The sequence below is a fragment of the Protopterus annectens genome, chromosome 10.part0, assembly GCF_019279795.1.
Source record: "Protopterus annectens isolate FY-2018-M chromosome 10.part0, PAN1.0, whole genome shotgun sequence".
Taxonomy (NCBI): Eukaryota; Metazoa; Chordata; order Ceratodontiformes; family Protopteridae; genus Protopterus; species Protopterus annectens.
This window is the reverse complement of record NC_056744.1, coordinates 303,097,447-303,116,716: the sequence shown is the minus strand read 5'-3', so window position 1 is coordinate 303,116,716 and position 19,270 is coordinate 303,097,447. Positions and strand designations below refer to the sequence as shown.

Sequence of the window (19,270 nt, the reverse complement as noted above, 5' to 3'; positions counted from 1 at the left end):
GTACGTCTACATGCTCCTGTTTTGCAACAGTCTTCAGATGTTTCCCACTGATCATTGCATGAGTCTTTATCTAATATAAACAATGGGTTTTCGGAATATGAGTTATGAAGGCTATTCCACCTCCATCCATCAATGCAGCGAAAAATGCAACACATGTGTTTGCATGGCAAGAGGAATCTTCTCCAATCTTCACAACTGCATGATGGTGACTCACTGCCCAAATCAACTGTATATGTTTTTCATTATGAGACTCACTTTTTATTTTGAACATTCCACTTTGATCATTTACAGATGTTATATATATGCGTATTGTCCAGAGTATTAAAGTGCCTCTGCATTACATGTAAAACAAAGTCTTGTGGGCGATTCTTCAAAAATGCTGGTATCTCCTCATTGTATTTATATTTCTCATATCCTTGGGCATTAAGCTGAACATATCTAAATGAAAAAAATAGAAATAAAACCAATGAAATATGCTAAACTCCACAGTAAATACAGTTATCATTATTTGGTGTTCTTGTCATAATTGTGGTTGTCTTCTCAGACCATTACAGTAGACCTACCATATATCACTGGTACTGTAAGTTATGCCACTAGAAATGTCATGTATGACACTCTCACATATCTGCATATGTTATCTGGACCCTACTGAAACTGAATAGCTAATATATACTACTTATTTCCCATGGTATTCAATGATCAAGTATTTTTACACATCCATACCTTAAAGTTTTCCATTTCTCAAACCTGGAAAAGAAAAAAGTGCATGCAAAAACAGAATATCATTCTAGTTCCCTCATTGAAAATCTCATAAAATGACATGTAGCTATGACAACAGCACAGGCAATACAGTTTTGCTGTGCTGTTTTACTATACACTATAATCTAAGTATTACATACATTATTGATTAACTTTTTCCACTGGGGTAGTCATGCCAGGTCAGTGTGGACATCTGGCCTGTGTACCAGGTAACATCCCTTACCTTAGCCATGAATAATTTCAATTGTGCTGCTATGTACGATGGGAGTGTGGAAATCTGGCCTGTGTACCAGGTAACATTCCTTACCATAGCCATGAATAATTTCAATTGTGCTGCTATGTACGATGGGAGTGTGGAAATCTGGCCTGTGTACCAGGTAGCATCCCTTACCATAGCCATGAATAATTACAATTGTGCTGCTATGTACGATGGGAGGACAATGATAGCTTGTAAGACAATGAGGTGAATGGATGCTCTGATCATACAGTGGAATTGAAAGCTCCCTCAGCTGTATTGGAAGATACTGATAATATTCCACAGACACTGATTCAGGAAGTCAAAATAAGTAGTCTGCCTACTGAGTTCTTTTTCAGTTGCAGGAAAAACAAGCTGAAGGTGGGTAGGAGCTTTACTTGGGTAGCAGTTGTGCACTGTTCTGATACAGGTACTGTTTCATCTGGACATGGATTATCTATCGAAGAGAAAATGTGGAAGACTTATTGTGTACAAACAGTGATTCAATTTTCATTATGCATATACAGGAGTCAGCTGCAGTGTCCCCAGTATGAACTTATGCTGCATTGATGAGGTCAGCAGCAGTAGAAGGTAACTGTAGTGTGTCTTGGGGACATCACAGATCTGTGGAAAGCAGTGGTGAAAAAGACTTAAAAAGGGGCCTGTTAACAGATGAGACATTTTGTATAGGGTTGTTTTGTTGTTATGGTTTACTATTCAAAATCTAAGGGCATTTGGCACAGTCAGATAGTGATATGCAAGACATTTGAGTATTCACAGAAAACTTTCTGTGGTATTTCATGAAAAAAAACAATGTATGTAACACTTGCACTTTGTCTTCCAAAAGTTTTCCAGCAGAACTATGAACAATCAGTTTTGCAACACTGACTTCAGTGTGGGTGACATATTACATTCAATGTACTAGAAACTGTAATAATATTTATGATATTCACCTGTTCTTAAACACATTTACAGAGTGAAGCATAACAAGTTTTTGATTCTTTGTAAGTTCTGAATAATACTGTTACCCATGTAGGTGCTAGGTTTACTCTATAGGCCTGCAAATGCTATACTCAGTATTGTGGGTAATCGATATCCTGCTATATTAACACATTTAGCCAGTAACATTTTAATCAATGAAAGATGATCTCTGCCAATTGTAGTACCAACATGTGCAAGTAGATTGTGAAACATCACTCTCATGTCTGTTTTACAAACAGTGGTGTGGGATAACAGTATAGAAGGATTTAGGAGTTATCCTGCAATAAATTTGGTTTACACACTGATGGAGAAGGACAGCTATATAAAGACCATAGATATACCCCCGGATTCATGAAACTTCCGTGCAAGAATACGCTTTCTTGCACAAAATGTAATGTGTCCATGTAGAGCAGCAGTACGCCGTGAATATTAATGAAGGCGCACTGCTGTAGTCTTACACGGACATGATCTGTGTGTATGAGTGCAGGGGTGTGTGTCTGAGACCAGAGCTCTCAAAATACACATGCCCCCTGCACTCCAGAATTGCCGTTCGGCAATTCAAAAGGAGAGAGGATACCTCTCAACCCCGAAGAGCACAAACACTGGCCAAATACAAAAATGTTGGGGGGACAAATAGGGACACAGTTTAAATATAGCACATACAAACAGATAGTTGATAGAGTAACAGCTTTCGTATTAGCATGAATTTCCAAAGGATGTGCAGACTTAAAATCAACTGTTCTTCATATACACATCCGAAAATTCACACAATATGCCAAACCTGTTATCCCATTAAAAAAAAACATTAAATCACACACACACACACACACACACACACACACACACACATATATATATATATATATATATATATATATATATCCAAAAAACTTCGTAAAAATTAGAATTATCCAATAGCAATGTCGAAAAAGCACACTGAGAGCCAGTAATTAGCACTTTTATCCAATTTAATATGTTGGACTTCTTCAGAATAATATACAATTACAATACAATCCTGTATATATAACCAAAGTAATGGTGAAATGACAAGTCATACTGTAGACCAATTAGGAAATATAACTCATGAATAATGTAATAAGAACCCTGTTGAAGCAAGACATTCCACTAACTGAATTATGTATAATGTATTTAGAACCCTGTTCAAAAGTAAACAAAGCCTACCACTAGTTAATGTGTAGTTAATTGTGCCATTTCAAAAAACATTTAATGTTTAAACTTTCATTTAGACCAGGTGAGGCATTAGCATTTAACCTTAGTTGCCATCTTAATTCTTTAACCTCCAATAAAGTATTTCTATCCCCAAAAAATATATGAACATAATCAAGCACAATTAATTTGAATCCTGTAGACAAAGGACATATATGACAGTGTTAGCTAGGGCATTACTAAAATCACATTTTCTTATAGCCGCACAATGCTCCTTGATTCTTGTAGACAGCTTGCATATTGTTTTACCAATATAAAATGCTGAACACAATGTGCAGATAGCTGCATAAACAACATTGTCTGAATTGCAGTCAAAATATGTAGTATACTGTATTTTAAAATTATTATGTTTAAAAGTATATGAGGCACCTGTAAGAATATTCTTACAGGCAACGCATTTTCCACAAGCAAACATCCCTTTATTACTGTGAATGACAGGGGGTGTAACAATAAATTGAGTGTCTCTATTTACAAATAGAGAACGTAAAGATTTAAATTTTTTATGTGTAAAAAAAGGACCTAGCCCTAATTTGCTGTCAACCTCCTGGCTGGAGGTAAGAATACCCCAGTTATTATAAAACACTTTCTTAATAGCTATAGAGTCCCTTCAAATAGGAACTGGGAAACTAGTGAATCTATCTATAGAGTTATGTGTAGAAAGAGAGTGTCCTGAATTATGTATTTGAGAAACGTCCTGATAGGTGCAGGACAAGGGAGTAGTCTGTGATTCAAATATAGTATTGGTTATATCATTTATAGTGTTACTACGCTCATTGGTCACAAGGGGAGTAGTCTGTATTTCATTCATAGTATTGGTTGTATTTTTCTTTGGAGTGAAGCCTTTTAAAAGACTAGGAGGAAAATTAGTGTGCCTTAAAAAGACTGCATCTTTAACAATAGAATTCAGTAAATCAGTAGGGCAACCTCTCGCTATAAGAAAGGAACTAAAAACATCACATTCATGTAGAAAAACATTATCATCAGAAATAATCCTAGACAATCTGATGTACTGACCTCTGGCCATATTAACTTTCATAAATAGAGGATGCATACTGCGGAAATGTAAATAATTATTTCTAAATGTCTTTTTCCTAAATATAGTAGAGTTTCAAGTTAAAGAATTTGTATCAATAGAAATAAGCACTTCTAAAAAGTTAACTTGCTTCCCAAAAGCTGAAATCTTAAACTTTAGAAATGGAATACTATCGGATAAGGAATTAATAAATGTAAACAAATCAGACTCACATCCCTTCCATACAAAAAAGAGGTCATCAATGTAACGTCGGTACAGAAGAATATTATTAAAACCAGGTAAATATACTAGAAAGTTACATTCCCACAAGGCTAATACTAAATTTGCACAGGCAGGAGCTAGTTTAGCCGCCATAGCTGCACCTTTAGTTTGATGAAAAATCTTACCATCAAAGTGAAAAAAATTGTTAGTTAATACTAGAGAAGTTAGGGAGCAAATCATGTTAATTTTTTCCTGTGAGAAGGTGGTAAATTTTGATAAATAATTTCTTAAGTATTCTATGCCTATATCATGAGGAATGTTAGAATACAAAGATTCAATATCTAAAGTAACTAAAATAGTATGTTCATCAGTAGGAGGGTTGAGAAAAAGGAGATTAAGGAAATCCCATGAATCCCTTAGAAAATAGGGTGAAACTTGTACTAAAGTGTTTAATACCAAATCAATAAATTCTGCTATACCTTCTGTCTTAGTTTTCTTGTTTGACACTATGTGTCTAAAAGGAGGATTAAACTGGTCCTTATGTATTTTAGGAATTCCGAAGAATTTTCTTAGTTGGGGCTCTGACACAGTTAAAAAATCAGCTATTACATCACAAATCTGTCATTCACAGTAATAAAGGGATGTTTGCTTGTGGAAAATGCGTTGCCTGTAAGAATATTCTTACAGGTGCCTCATATACTTTTAAACATAATAATTTTAAAATACAGTATACTACATATTTTGACTGCAATTCAGACAATGTTGTTTATGCAGCTATCTGCACATTTGTGTTCAGCATTTTATATTGGTAAAACAATACGCAAGCTGTCTACAAGAATCAAGGAGCATTGTGCGGTTATAAGAAAATGTGATTTTAGTAATGCCCTAGCTAAACACTGTCATATATGTCCTTTGTCTATAGGATTCAAATTCATTGTGCTTGATTATGTTCATATGTTTTGTGGGGATAGAAATACTTTATTGGAGGTTAAAGAATTAAGATGGCAACTAAGGTTAAATGCTAATGCCCCACCTGGTCTAAATGAAAGTTTAAACATTAAATGTTTTGAAATGGCACAACTAACTACACATTTACTAGTGGTAGGCTTTGTTTACTTTTGAACAGGGTTCTAAATACATTATACATAATTCAGTTAGTGGAATGTCTTGCTTCAACAGGGTTCTTATTACATTATTCATGAGTTATATTTCCTAATTGGTCTACAGTATGACTTGTCATTTCACCATTACTTTGGTTATATATACAGGATTGTATTGTAATTGTATATTATTCTGAAGAAGTCCAACATATTAAATTGGATGAAAGCACTAATTACTGGCTCTCAGTGTGTTTTTTTGACATTGCTATTGGATAATTCTGATTTTTATGAAGTATTTTGGATATAGTTTCAGTTCTTCGTTGAATTTTAAAGAGTTTTTCAGTGTGTGTATATATATATATATATATATATATATATATATATATATATATATATATATATATATATATGGGTCTACATCTCTTCTATGAAAGTACACTACTTCGAGAAAGAGAAGTAGACCCACACTTATCTTGGCACTTCACCGAAAGTATACTTCTGTGAAGAATTGTTCAATGAACCGTTAAGGAGCAGTAGGGAAACGGAATTTACCTGTTTCCCCATTGAAGTGCGATTTCAGAATTGGTATATTTAAGTAGGGGGTGTGTGGGGCACAGCCCCCCACATGGGGGCTTGCCCCCTGCCAAAACATTGTTTAAGGTTTCTTGAGCAGTTCGCTGAAACAATCTTCACAAAAGTGCACTTTCGGTGAAGTGCACTTTCACGTAAGATGGCTTGCAAGGGCAGTTAGCCTAGTACTAATCTATGAACCTATGAACCTATAAGTGTGGGTCTACTTTTGTTTTTCAAAGAGGTGTATTTTCGATCAAAAAAAGATCCATACACACACACATATATATATTTATTTATTTTATGGGCCGCAATACAGTTTCAGTATAGTTGAGAGGATGTGCACTTCGTTCACCTATGCTTAGCATAGCTAAAATATCTGAAGGAGTTAAATAGGAAAATATCAGCTGAATAAGTAATCTGAAATAGTGTAGTGGTTAGAGCTTCAGCTTTATAAGCAGGCATTCATGGTTCGAGCCCCAATGAAGTCTTTTCACTTTTATATGTGAAAGCAGTTGGTTATTTTTTTCACAGTTAATGTGTAGTTAATTGTGCCATTTCAAAAAACATTTAATGTTTAAACTTTCATTTAGACCAGGTGAGGCATTAGCATTTAACCTTAGTTGCCATCTTAATTCTTTAACCTCCAATAAAGTATTTCTATCCCCAAAAAATATATGAACATAATCAAGCACAATTAATTTGAATCCTGTAGACAAAGGACATATATGACAGTGTTAGCTAGGGCATTACTAAAATCACATTTTCTTATAGCCGCACAATGCTCCTTGATTCTTGTAGACAGCTTGCATATTGTTTTACCAATATAAAATGCTGAACACAATGTGCAGATAGCTGCATAAACAACATTGTCTGAATTGCAGTCAAAATATGTAGTATACTGTATTTTAAAATTATTATGTTTAAAAGTATGAGGCACCTGTAAGAATATTCTTACAGGCAACGCATTTTCCACAAGCAAACATCCCTTTATTACTGTGAATGACAGGGGGTGTAACAATAAATTGAGTGTCTCTATTTTCAAATAGAGAACGTAAAGATTTAAATTTTTTATGTGTAAAAAAAGGACCTAGCCCTAATTTGCTGTCAACCTCCTGGCTGGAGGTAAGAATACCCCAGTTATTATAAAACACTTTCTTAATAGCTATAGAGTCCCTTCAAATAGGAACTGGGAAACTAGTGAATCTATCTATAGAGTTATGTGTAGAAAGAGAGTGTCCTGAATTATGTATTTGAGAAACGTCCTGATAGGTGCAGGACAAGGGAGTAGTCTGTGATTCAAATATAGTATTGGTTATATCATTTATAGTGTTACTACTCATTGGTCACAAGGGGAGTAGTCTGTATTTCATTCTTTGTATTGGTTGTATTTTACTTTGGAGTGAAGCCTTTTATAAGACTAGGAGGAAAATTAGTGTGCCTTAAAAGTACTGCATCTTTAACAATATAATTCAGTAAATCAGTAGGGCAACCTCTCGCTATAAGAAAGGAACTAAAACATCACATTCATGTAGAAAAACATTATCATCAGAAATAATCCTAGACAATCTGATGTACTGACCTCTGGCCATATTAACTTTCATAAATAGAGGATGCATACTATGGAAATGTAAATAATTATTTCTAAATGTCTTTTCCTAAATATAGTAGAGTTTCAAGTTAAAGAATTTGTATCAATAGAAATAAGCACTTCTAAAAAGTTAACTTGCTTCCCAAAAGCTGAAATCTTAAACTTTAGAAATGGAATACTATCGGATAAGGAATTAATAAATGTAAACAAATCAGACTCACATCCCTTCCATACAAAAAAGAGGTCATCAATGTAACGTCGGTACAGAAGAATATTATTAAAACCAGGTAAATATACTAGAAAGTTACATTCCCACAAGGCTAATACTAAATTTGCAAAGGCAGGAGCTAGTTTAGCCCCCATAGCTACACCTTTAGTTTGATGAAAAATCTTACCATCAAAGTGAAAAAAATTGTTAGTTAATACTAGAGAAGTTAGGGAGCAAATCATGTTAATTTTTCCTGTGAGAAGGTGGTAAATTTTGATAAATAATTTCTTAAGTATTCTATGCCTATATCATGAGGAATGTTAGAATACAAAGATTCAATATCTAAAGTAACTAAAATAGTATGTTCATCAGTAGGAGGGTTGAGAAAAAGGAGATTAAGGCAATCCCATGAATCCCTTAGAAAATAGGGTGAAACTTGTACTAAAGTGTTTAATACCAAATCAATAAATTCTGCTATACCTTCTGTCTTAGTTTTCTTGTTTGACACTATGTGTCTAAAAGGAGGGTTAAACTGGTCCTTATGTATTTTAGGAATTCCGAAGAATTTTCTTAGTTGGGGCTCTGACACAGTTAAAAAATCAGCTATTACATCACAAATCTGTCATTCACAGTAATAAAGGGATGTTTGCTTGTGGAAAATGTGTTGCCTGTAAGAATATTCTTACAGGTGCCTCATATACTTTTAAACATAATAATTTTAAAATACAGTATACTACATATTTTGACTGCAATTCAGACAATGTTGTTTATGCAGCTATCTGCACATTTGTGTTCAGCATTTTATATTGGTAAAACAATACGCAAGCTGTCTACAAGAATCAAGGAGCATTGTGCGGTTATAAGAAAATGTGATTTTAGTAATGCCCTAGCTAAACACTGTCATATATGTCCTTTGTCTATAGGATTCAAATTCATTGTGCTTGATTATGTTCATATGTTTTGTGGGGATAGAAATACTTTATTGGAGGTTAAAGAATTAAGATGGCAACTAAGGTTAAATGCTAATGCCCCACCTGGTCTAAATGAAAGTTTAAACATTAAATGTTTTTTGAAATGGCACAACTAACTACACATTTACTAGTGGTAGGCTTTGTTTACTTTTGAACAGGGTTCTAAATACATTATACATAATTCAGTTAGTGGAATGTCTTGCTTCAACAGGGTTCTTATTACATTATTCATGAGTTATATTTCCTAATTGGTCTACAGTATGACTTGTCATTTCACCATTACTTTGGTTATATATACAGGATTGTATTGTAATTGTATATTATTCTGAAGAAGTCCAACATATTAAATTGGATGAAAGCACTAATTACTGGCTCTCAGTGTGTTTTTTTGAAATTGCTATTGGATAATTCTGATTTTTATGAAGTATTTTGGATATAGTTTCAGTTCTTCGTTGAATTTTAAAGAGTTTTTTCAGTGTGTGTATATATATATATATATATATATATATATATATATATATATATATATATATATATGGGTCTACATCTCTTCTATGAAAGTACACTACTTCGAGAAAGAGAAGTAGACCCACACTTGTGCGAAAGTGCACTTCACCGAAAGTACACTTTTGTGAAGAATTGTTCAATGAACCGTTAAGGAGCAGTAGGGAAACGGAATTTACCTGTTTCCCCATTGAAGTGCGATTTCAGAATTGGTATATTTAAGTAGGGGGTGTGTGGGGCACAGCCCCCCACATGGGGGCTTGCCCCCTGCCAAAACATTGTTTAAGGTTTCCTGAGCGGTTCATTGAAACAATCTTCACAAAAGTGCACTTTCGGTGAAGTGCACTTTCACGTAAGATGGCTTGCAAGGGCAGTTAGCCTAGTACTAATCTATGAACCTATGAACCTATAAGTGTGGGTCTACTTTTGTTTTTCAAAGAGGTGTATTTTCGATCAAAAAAAGATCCATACACACACACATATATATATTTATTTATTTTATGGGCCGCAATACAGTTTCAGCATAGTTGAGAGGATGTGCACTTTGTTCACCTATGCTTAGCATAGCTTAAATATCTGAAGGAGTTAAATAGGAAAATATCAGCTAAACAAGTAATCTGAAATAGTGTAGTGGTTAGAGCTTCAGCTTTACAAGCAGGCATTCGTGGTTCGAGCCCCACTGAAGTCTTTTCACTTTTATATGTGAAAGCAGTTGTAAAGGTCATATGTTGTAATAAATGAGGTAGTAAATAATATTTCTCACCCAGGGTAGTGTAGCAGAACCAAAAAAGTGTCAGTCCAGAAAATATGTGAAATCCCCCATATAAACACAGGTGCCCCATACAGTACAGTAACACAAGAATAAATGTAATGAAAGCACATATGGGATGTCAGGGGAAGGTAAACATAAAATTATAATATGTCAGTAATGATGACTCAATCCCATAAAGTTGATAGAATATATAAAATTAAATTTGAGCCATGTTAAGCAGTGCACAGCTATGCTTAGCTGGTATAAGCATTGCTTAAATATAATTGCTAAGCAATGAGTAGCCCAGCTAAGCGGATTTGCCCATTGGTAAGCAGTGCTCACCATGCACCTTTAAGCATTGCCAACTTTAGCTAAGCGGATTTACCCGTAGCTTAACTTAGCTCAGCATATTCAAAATGATCCAATCACGGCAAAGTGTGGAAAATCAGCCCTATATAAACCTCGTAGGCAGGAATGCAGCCCATAACCTGTTGTTGCTCATCACTGCAAGCTCCATGGTTGGAGTTGGAGAGGGTTCTCACTTTAGAGCGCAATGCTTGGGCATTCAAGAGTCCAGGGTCATGGTTGGACTCCTTGTGAAAGACCATTAAGGGAGACTGTTGCAGGGCCAGTATCAGGGCTCCCAGTACAAAGCAGAGGCCTGGGACTGTATCACATGTGACCTCACCAGTGCTACTATTATCCCTCAGACTGGTGAGCAGTTCCGGCATCACTTTGCCGATCTGAAGCATAGGAAGAGGGATCAGTTTGTCCAATGGATACAAGATGCTCGGGCACAGAATGTCCCAGGTGTGTGTAAGTATCAGTATCACGTAATGTTCAAGATACTCCAGCCTGTGTATGTGATGGATAGGTATGCATAAATGTTTCCCTGTCCCCTGTACAGCTGCAGATGAGAGGGCCATGAACATGGAAGTGCATGCCAGCAGGTTGCAAAGGCTGCGTCATGAGGCTGGTGAGTACAAATGTAGCTTGCAGTAGTCAGGGCAAATAACAGAAAGGAGTAGAATATCACCTGTCAGCAGTGAAATTTGTGTATTGTTTGCATACCTCTGAACTGTACAGATTTATGCAGAATGTCCAGATGTCTGCCTTATATTTTTGGTCCTTTTCCCATACAAATTGTGGCTTTCTGGCAAATCATTAAAGATTGAAGTTAGAAAATAATGGCAGACGTGAGTTTAAGACTTCATACCCTTCAGAAAATTCATGCTAATGCAAAACCTGTTATTCTATCAATTTTCTAAGTTTGTAAGAGCAGTATTTCAAATTTGTCCCTATTTGTACCACTTTTTGTATGGCTTTGTCCAGATGTCTCACTCTAAGATGTTGAGAGGTATGATTGTTTGTACTGAATAAATGACAGATTAGCAGAGTAATACTGAGGTACTGGGTATATATCAATTAAAGTGTGTTTACCTGTCAATAAAAGTCTAAACCCCAGACTAGTATTTTATTTTCTATGTGTTATTAAGATTATGAATGTGTACAGCTTTTGCACAGCAACTATTGGTCTGATAGCATTAAGTAAGTAAGGCTCAACTGGCAAAGATTCTGGAGCTGTAAAACAGATTAACTATAAGAAATGTTCCATGTACCAAGATCTGATAACTGAATACTAATGTTGTTTGTTAACCATTGTTTTCTGCACTGTAATATCTGAAAGTGTGATTACACAGTATAACAACTGTTGGCCATGCATAAATGTCAGCATTTCATTGTCAGATTGTCTGTACCAGAGAGTAATAGGTATACTACAGTAAAAAAAAATACAGCAGTAACACAATAGCTGATTGTGATCAAACACAGCCTCGTAGTACATTTTTGAACAAACAGGCAGGGTTTGAATCCTGGGAGTGGTAGCAAGCTTTATGCATATTTTCATCCATGAATATGTGAATATGTGTAGAAACAGTCAGGTAGTGTTAACATACATTTCCTCCACAGGTTTTGCAAGGTAAGTACATGCATAATATTAGCTGTACGAAGTCTGTAGTCATACACTGTGTACAACACCTACTGCCCAACGTCAAGGTCATAGGTAGATGTAATGTGAGTGCATATCTGGAGAGTAGTGACTGGGCTAATTATCAGAACAGTTGTGAGCAACTGAAAAATATACAGTTGTTAAGTTATCTCCCCCCCACTCTATCTGCAACAATAATCTAACCACATAAATCAATGGGTATGCTCCTTACCAAACCCACTGTTGGGACATGTTCCATATTGTTCTACACTTATTTAAATGTTTGAATATTAATGGACCCTGTTGAAATAATATCATTGGTGGCCTGTTGCTATCAATGTTACCTGCATGCTGTTATTATATCCACTGTGGTTCCAAATCTGCATGTGTTCTGTTTGCTATGCAACTGCTGGAAACTTGTTTTATGGGTTCAGTTGGAACACCCATGCATGCTGTTACAACTAATCCTGGAATTACATTGTTTATGACTAACCAACATATGCTGTAAAACCTCAACATCACAGCCCATCTGGGAAGGTCGATCCCAGCAGATCCGCCTGTCCTGCCCAGGATCTTCCTCATCCACTGGTCCTGCAACCATCCTCAGGCAGAATCACCTCAGGGGATGGGGCTCACCCCCAGGAGTGAGCATGGACAGGAGACTGTCACCCATTCCCAGGTCCGGGGTCTGGTGCATACTGAGCTTTGAAAGGAGTTCGGAGATCGGCTATCCCAGCTTGAGGGCTGCGTGGCACATCTTGAGGGTCAGCCTGCCCCTCCTGCTCAGCCCCCAGCATAGCCACCTTTGGGGCCGTGAAGGTGCAGTGGTGAATGCCCATGGGTGGGGACCTCAGTCCCACTGTAACCATATGGGGGCTCATGCGCTTTCGATTCACAACCACCCTCCTTGTCCAAGATGTTTACCCACACATGTCCAACACCGCCCTGTCTGATGTCTTGTCTGTATTCCTACCCAACCTACCTTCTCAATTATACCTACTATCCTTCCCCAACATCCCACTCCCACTCTCACCTTAAAAAAAAGGGCAATCTGTTCCCCAAAAAGAATTACGCCCCATACATAGCTGTCCTTTTCGCATACATGTCCACTGGACACATGTAATCTAGTCCAATTGGCTTGACAACACATTACCGTTGTGCTCACCCCTGTCTCAGGGTTTCAAGTATCCAAATTTACCTCAAAATTTTGTAGAAGTGCAGCTGTTGCTGTAGGAAAAATGGACAGCTATGGACCTTTCCTACTCCAGTCCTGCACATTCTTAGTTATCTTTCATCTTGTTTTTCCCTCTGCATGCCCATTTTTTTAACATTTTTCTTTTCTTTTAAAGAAATGAGTGTGGGGGTAAGAGGGAGTAAGCAGTGGTAAGCGTGTTTATGATGTCTACACAGATTAAGCATTTTCACATTTAACCATGTTTTGGCATCACCTAGCTTCACGCAAAACCATGCAAACCTGCTTAAAACTGCCTTAATCATCCTGTCTCCATCAGCCAGTGTTCTGCCCAGCAAAGAAATAATAAGCACTGTGAAGTTTTGAACCCAGGACCCCAAACACTAGAGTCAGAAAATCTACCACTACACCATATGAGCTGTGGAAGTATTCTTGCTTTTACAAACATATCATGCAGGCTGCACATTTAACATTAATGAAAAAGCCAGCAGTCCCAGGTCTTGGAAGCAGGACTTTCTACAGTAAAGTCAGAGAACGTACCACTGCACCATCTGAGCTGTAGAAATGTTGGTTGCTTTTTCAAATATATCATTCAGGAGAGGTATGGAATAGTAGGGAAAAAATTCCGGAGTCATTCATGTTTAGTATATATAAATATACACCTATTGATGTTTATGATAATAGATAACTATGAAAAAGTATATACTTCAGATATATAGAGATATACAAACATATGAAGCAAAGACATGTAGAACATGTACATATATATATATTTATACAACTATAGATTTAGACATAAAATTAAATTGTGTGTGTGTGTGTGTGTGTGTGTGTGTGTGTGTGTGTCTGTGTGTGTGTGTGTGTGTGTGTGTGTGTGTGTGTGTGTGTGTGTGTGTGTGTGTGTGTGTGTGTGTGTATATATATATATATATATATATATATATATATATATATATAATGGGTCTACTTCTCTATCGAAATGTCATCATTTCGAAAAAGAGAAGCAGACGATCACTTACTCGAAAGTGCACTTTCGCGAATATCACTTCAACGAACCTCTAAGAAACACTGTGGTGCTTAAGCACACTATAGTGGGGGGAAAGGAATTTACCTGCTTCCCCACTGAAGTACAGTCTCAGACTTGGTATATTTACATAGCGGGACTTGCCCCCCCTGCAAAACACTGTTTTTGGTGTTTACTTTGTTTTTATCAGTTCGTTGAATTGATATTTGTGAGCGTGCACTTTCGTTTAAGTGCACTTTCGCGTAAGTGATTGTCTACTTCTCTTTTTAAAATGATGACATTTCAATAAAGAGAAGTAGACCCATGTATGTGTGTGTGTGTGTGTGTGTGTATATATATATATATATATATATATATATATATATATATATATATATATATATATATATATATATATATATATATATATATATGTAAACACAAACCCAACGAAACTTTAGGAATAGGTGTGGTAGTCATTTTAAATGTTTTAAACATTTTCATTGGCTAATTAACTAATTGATGAAGTATATAATTCCTGTTGTTGAATTTATTTGATGTCTGATGAAGCAGAGGTGAACTCTGTGAAAGCGCTCACAACCTTCTTATTAAACCTGTTTTTATTAACTTTGAAGTGAAGAAGTGATTTTATCATGCAATTTTAGCTGCACTTGTGGTCCTTCGGGTTTGTGTTTACATAACTATCGTTTGTGGTGTGTTTGGTTATATATATATATATATATATATATATATATATAATATACAGATGTCAAAATGGGGAGACAATGTGACAATAGGGAAAAAATGTAAGTACTGCAGTTATAACTGTAGAATGTTGCTACAGTAACAGGATTTCTGTCAGCATGCACGTGCAAAAGGATGTGTGTTACAAAACTGAAATGTATGTCATCATTTACTGACAGGGGTTGGGAGGGTGGCCTAATGGTTAAGGTGTTTGCCTTACAAACACAAGGTGCAGGGTTTGAGTCTCACAAGGGATAATTGGCTAAGCTTAAAATGGCTCGCAAGGGCAGTTAGCTTAGTACTAACCTATGAACCTATGACAGGAATCCACACATCATCACAGTGATGTACCAGGCAAATGGACAACAATGAGGTATGCTAAGAACACCTTAGTGCAGTAAATCACCAAAGGGACTACAACCAAAGTATTACCTCATGTGACCCATGCTATTCCCAAAGGAGATGGTGGAACATATCCTGGCAATGAGGTAATGTCCAGGGTTCTGACAGCAGTAGTAGGTCTCAGAGAGGCCTTTGTGCATGATGTCAACATCACATGGGTGAGTAATGATAGCACCCACCTTGCAGTTGATGCAAACATCATCAGCCAGGGTGCCTTGGTGTTGGCCTACACCTCAGAGGTGTAGATCGCAACCACGAGAGGACCCAGGTCCACACCCTGTGGGACTCGACTCATGTTTGTTCAGCAGTTTGACATGGGGTCCACTGCATTCACACTGTGGGTTCTATCTGTGATGCATAATAAATATCCACAGAAGAAAAAACAATTCCAAAAAATGACTCAGCCAGTAGATCCAAAAACAAAGAAATTTATTATAGTAATAGCTTATCAGCACAAACCTATCTGTGATGCAGTTTGCAAGGGAACTACTGCTCTAGGGTTTGATGCCTAGCCAACTGTGTGTGTATGATTCCTGAGTGGAGTATGGTCTGGAAGGATTAGAAGTGCTGCTTATCATGTTATATACCATACTGTCACATAGTCATTGCACATGGCACAACACTTTCAGGGCTGTAGAGTGTCTACACCTACCCCTACAGTGTTTGACAACTGTTGGCCTTGTAATGTGGACATTGGGACATATAGTAGGGCATCAATAAAATAAATTAGCAAAACCCACACCCCAATCGATCCTGTTATTAAACACACAGCAACACATACAGGATATTGTCATCTCACACACACACTTGTCATCACTGAGATTAGAACCATACACATCTAGTTATTGTTACTACAGTGTTACACCTTTATCGCATGCGCCATGGAGCTTATAGAGCTGATCCTGTCCTAAGGTACTTCTAAGATGAGGAATATCACCAGCCCATGTAAAGTATACCAATGAGTCTTGTACTGGGTGAGAGACACCACAAAATAGTTTACCCTACACACATTTTTACATTTGTCAGGGCTGTGATGACAAGTCTTACCAATCTGTTTGTTGCTACTACATTGTTATTCATTTATCAGACACACCACAGAGGTTCTGGGATGATACTTGCCCTAAGGTTCTACTAAGGCAAGGGACATCAGTAAGTAGTGGTATGTTACTATTGTGTATGCAACAGACTGTGTTCTGCCCAGAAACAATAATCAGCCATGCAAGGATTTGAACCTTGAAACCCGTATACTGGAGTCAGAGAACATACCACTACACCATCCCAGCTGTAGGAGCTATTCTTGTCATTTTACAGTTATCATGCAGTCTGCTCATCTAATATTGATGAAAAATCCAGCAGTCCCATGTCTTGGGCCCAGGACCCTGTACACTAAAGTCTGAGAACATACCACTACATCATCTGAGCTGTAGGAGTTGTTCTTGTTTTGTAAAATATATCATGCAATAGAGGCATACAACAATAGTGAGAAAGCTTGGTGGAAACATTCATGTGTTGTATATAGACACATTTTATAATATGTCTCTCTCTCTGTATATATATAATGTATCTAGTGAGTTACATGGCTAATGGGCCACTGTACCTGCTAATTGGCCTAATGAGCATGGAGTAGAGGGAGACGTTAACCTCTTCATTCCTGGATGACACACCCTTAGTTATGAAATGTGCCACATGGAAAGACTTTCCATCCACAGTGGCAATATGGTGGTCAGAATAGAGGTTGCTGTCAAGCTGTGTTCACAGACCTCCTATGGGGACATCTGTGTACACTGGACAATCACCGATGTGGTAATCTGTGGACAACACATTGATTCAACAGGTGATTGGGACACATCTCATGACACTGACTGTAAGGACAGTGCTCTAACAACAGTTGCAGGTGTCAGTGGTGACTTCATGCAGGAGGTACACATATTCTGGGGATGTAGACATAGCCCCCAATTAGCAATTGTCTGCAAACAATGTTAGCCGCAGTTCATTTGTACTGGGTTGGATGTCAGAGGCCCTGTGCCACTCCACTCATGACAGTTTAGCAGGCTGACATGCAGTCTGCTGCTTCCACACTGTGGGTTCCATCCAAGAGCCAGTTTGCAGACCACGTACTGACATAGGGAATAGTGAATAGATGAGTGTGTTTGCCTATGCTTCCTGGGTGTGGAATTGTATCACTGAACTACAAGGGCCACGTATCATGTTTTGGACTCCATACTGTTACATAGTTAATTCATATGACAGTTTATAGGACTGCAGAGTGTCCACAGTTACCCCAACAGTAGGCCCTGTACAGTGGACATGTAGTAGTGTAATGGGTGGACAACACAAAAGTGTAGCAAACCCCCCCATGGATATGGATCACAGTGTTAACAACACAACCACAGACAGACACCCTAGGACACATACACACACACATACAGACACACACACTTGGTGAGACTCAACCCCCTACCTATCTAGTTATTGCTACTATATGCAGTTATCAGACACACCACAGAGCTTACACGTTTGACAGTTGTCCAAAAATATCTTTAAAGGTGAGTGACATTAGCAACAGTGCTAAAGGAGGGGAAAGGGAAGTGTAGAAAGTGGGAATGGCTTCAAAATCATGTCTCTACAAACACACACACTCTCACACAAACATACACACTTTTACGTTTGCCATTACTGAGAATAGAACCCCTACCGGACGAGTTTACTGCAATATAGTATTATGCATTATTGCAAATGCCACAGAGCTTTTACGGCTGCAGAATGCTCAAAGGGATCTTTCAAGGTGATGCACATCAGCAGGAGTGATAAAGAAGGGCAATGGGTAGTGGAATGCAATGCTTCATAGGTGTGTACTAGGCAAATAGCCATGGAGGCTTTACATGTTAGCCCATGGGACTACCCTGGCAGCATGGCACCTGACGATACTCCACAGTGTGTGTACTCAGTATAGCCACTGGGGTGGTCACTAGGGTGGGTATTCTATTCCCTATGCACTCCTCCAGATGTCTCTTGGAGAGGGCCAGTGATATGGTTTGCTTGACATGTATGCGGCATCTTTTCCGTAGCATGGCCAGTCTCTGTGTTATGAACCTACTCCCCAGCATGTACTGTTGATTATGCGGATGGGTTTGACGTCTCTGAGGCATGTAGTGTGGACAGCTTGGTTTCTCAGATGTAGCATTCATGTGAGAGTTGGGTCAGGCATAGCTGTGTAAGCCAGGCAGAGATTGCACCTACATAGCCAGTATGGGATGGAGATTAGTTTGAGTTAGTGGAGTCTGTCCATATAGAGCAGGTGTGTAATCCATACTGTCATCCTTGCGTGGCACATTTGCAACCTCCCCTGTTGTAGCTGGAATCCAGTGGTGTACATGGGCAATGGACCACAGTACACAGTGATTTGCTGAATGAGCTGTGAGTACTGGGAAACACTGTCCTTTTACATCAGAGATCCAACACCCTTAGTCAGGGAAGGTGACACATGGAAGTGCTTTTTGAAGACAGTAGCAATGTGGTGGTCAACACTGTTACACCAACATCAGTGCTCAGTGGTCTACATCAGTGTATTACTTTATGGGAACCATGTTTTCCCCAAGGGGGTGGCCCTACATCATCTGGCATTCAGCTTATGCCCAGGGATCTTAAACAGTCTAAGGTCTCAGACCTTTGTGTAGGGTGGCAACCTTACATGAGGGTGTAACATTGACACCCACCTTGTAGTAATTTGCAAACACTGTCAACCTGGGCACCTTTGTAGTGGGCTTGTCCTCAGTGATATTGATCACAAACATGAGGGGACCCAGGTTCA

The 19,270-nt window shown here is 37.8% G+C and overlaps 1 long non-coding RNA gene across 1 annotated transcript in view; it reads right to left on the bottom strand.

Annotated features, from left to right (window-relative positions):
* Positions 1-404: 404 nt before the first annotated feature.
* Positions 405-19,270, bottom strand: part of LOC122813057 — a 42,906-nt gene continuing 24,040 nt past the window's right edge. The window contains exon 3 of the long non-coding RNA XR_006366633.1: positions 405-438. This is a non-coding gene — a long non-coding RNA (uncharacterized LOC122813057). The remainder of the gene's footprint in view (positions 439-19,270) is intronic.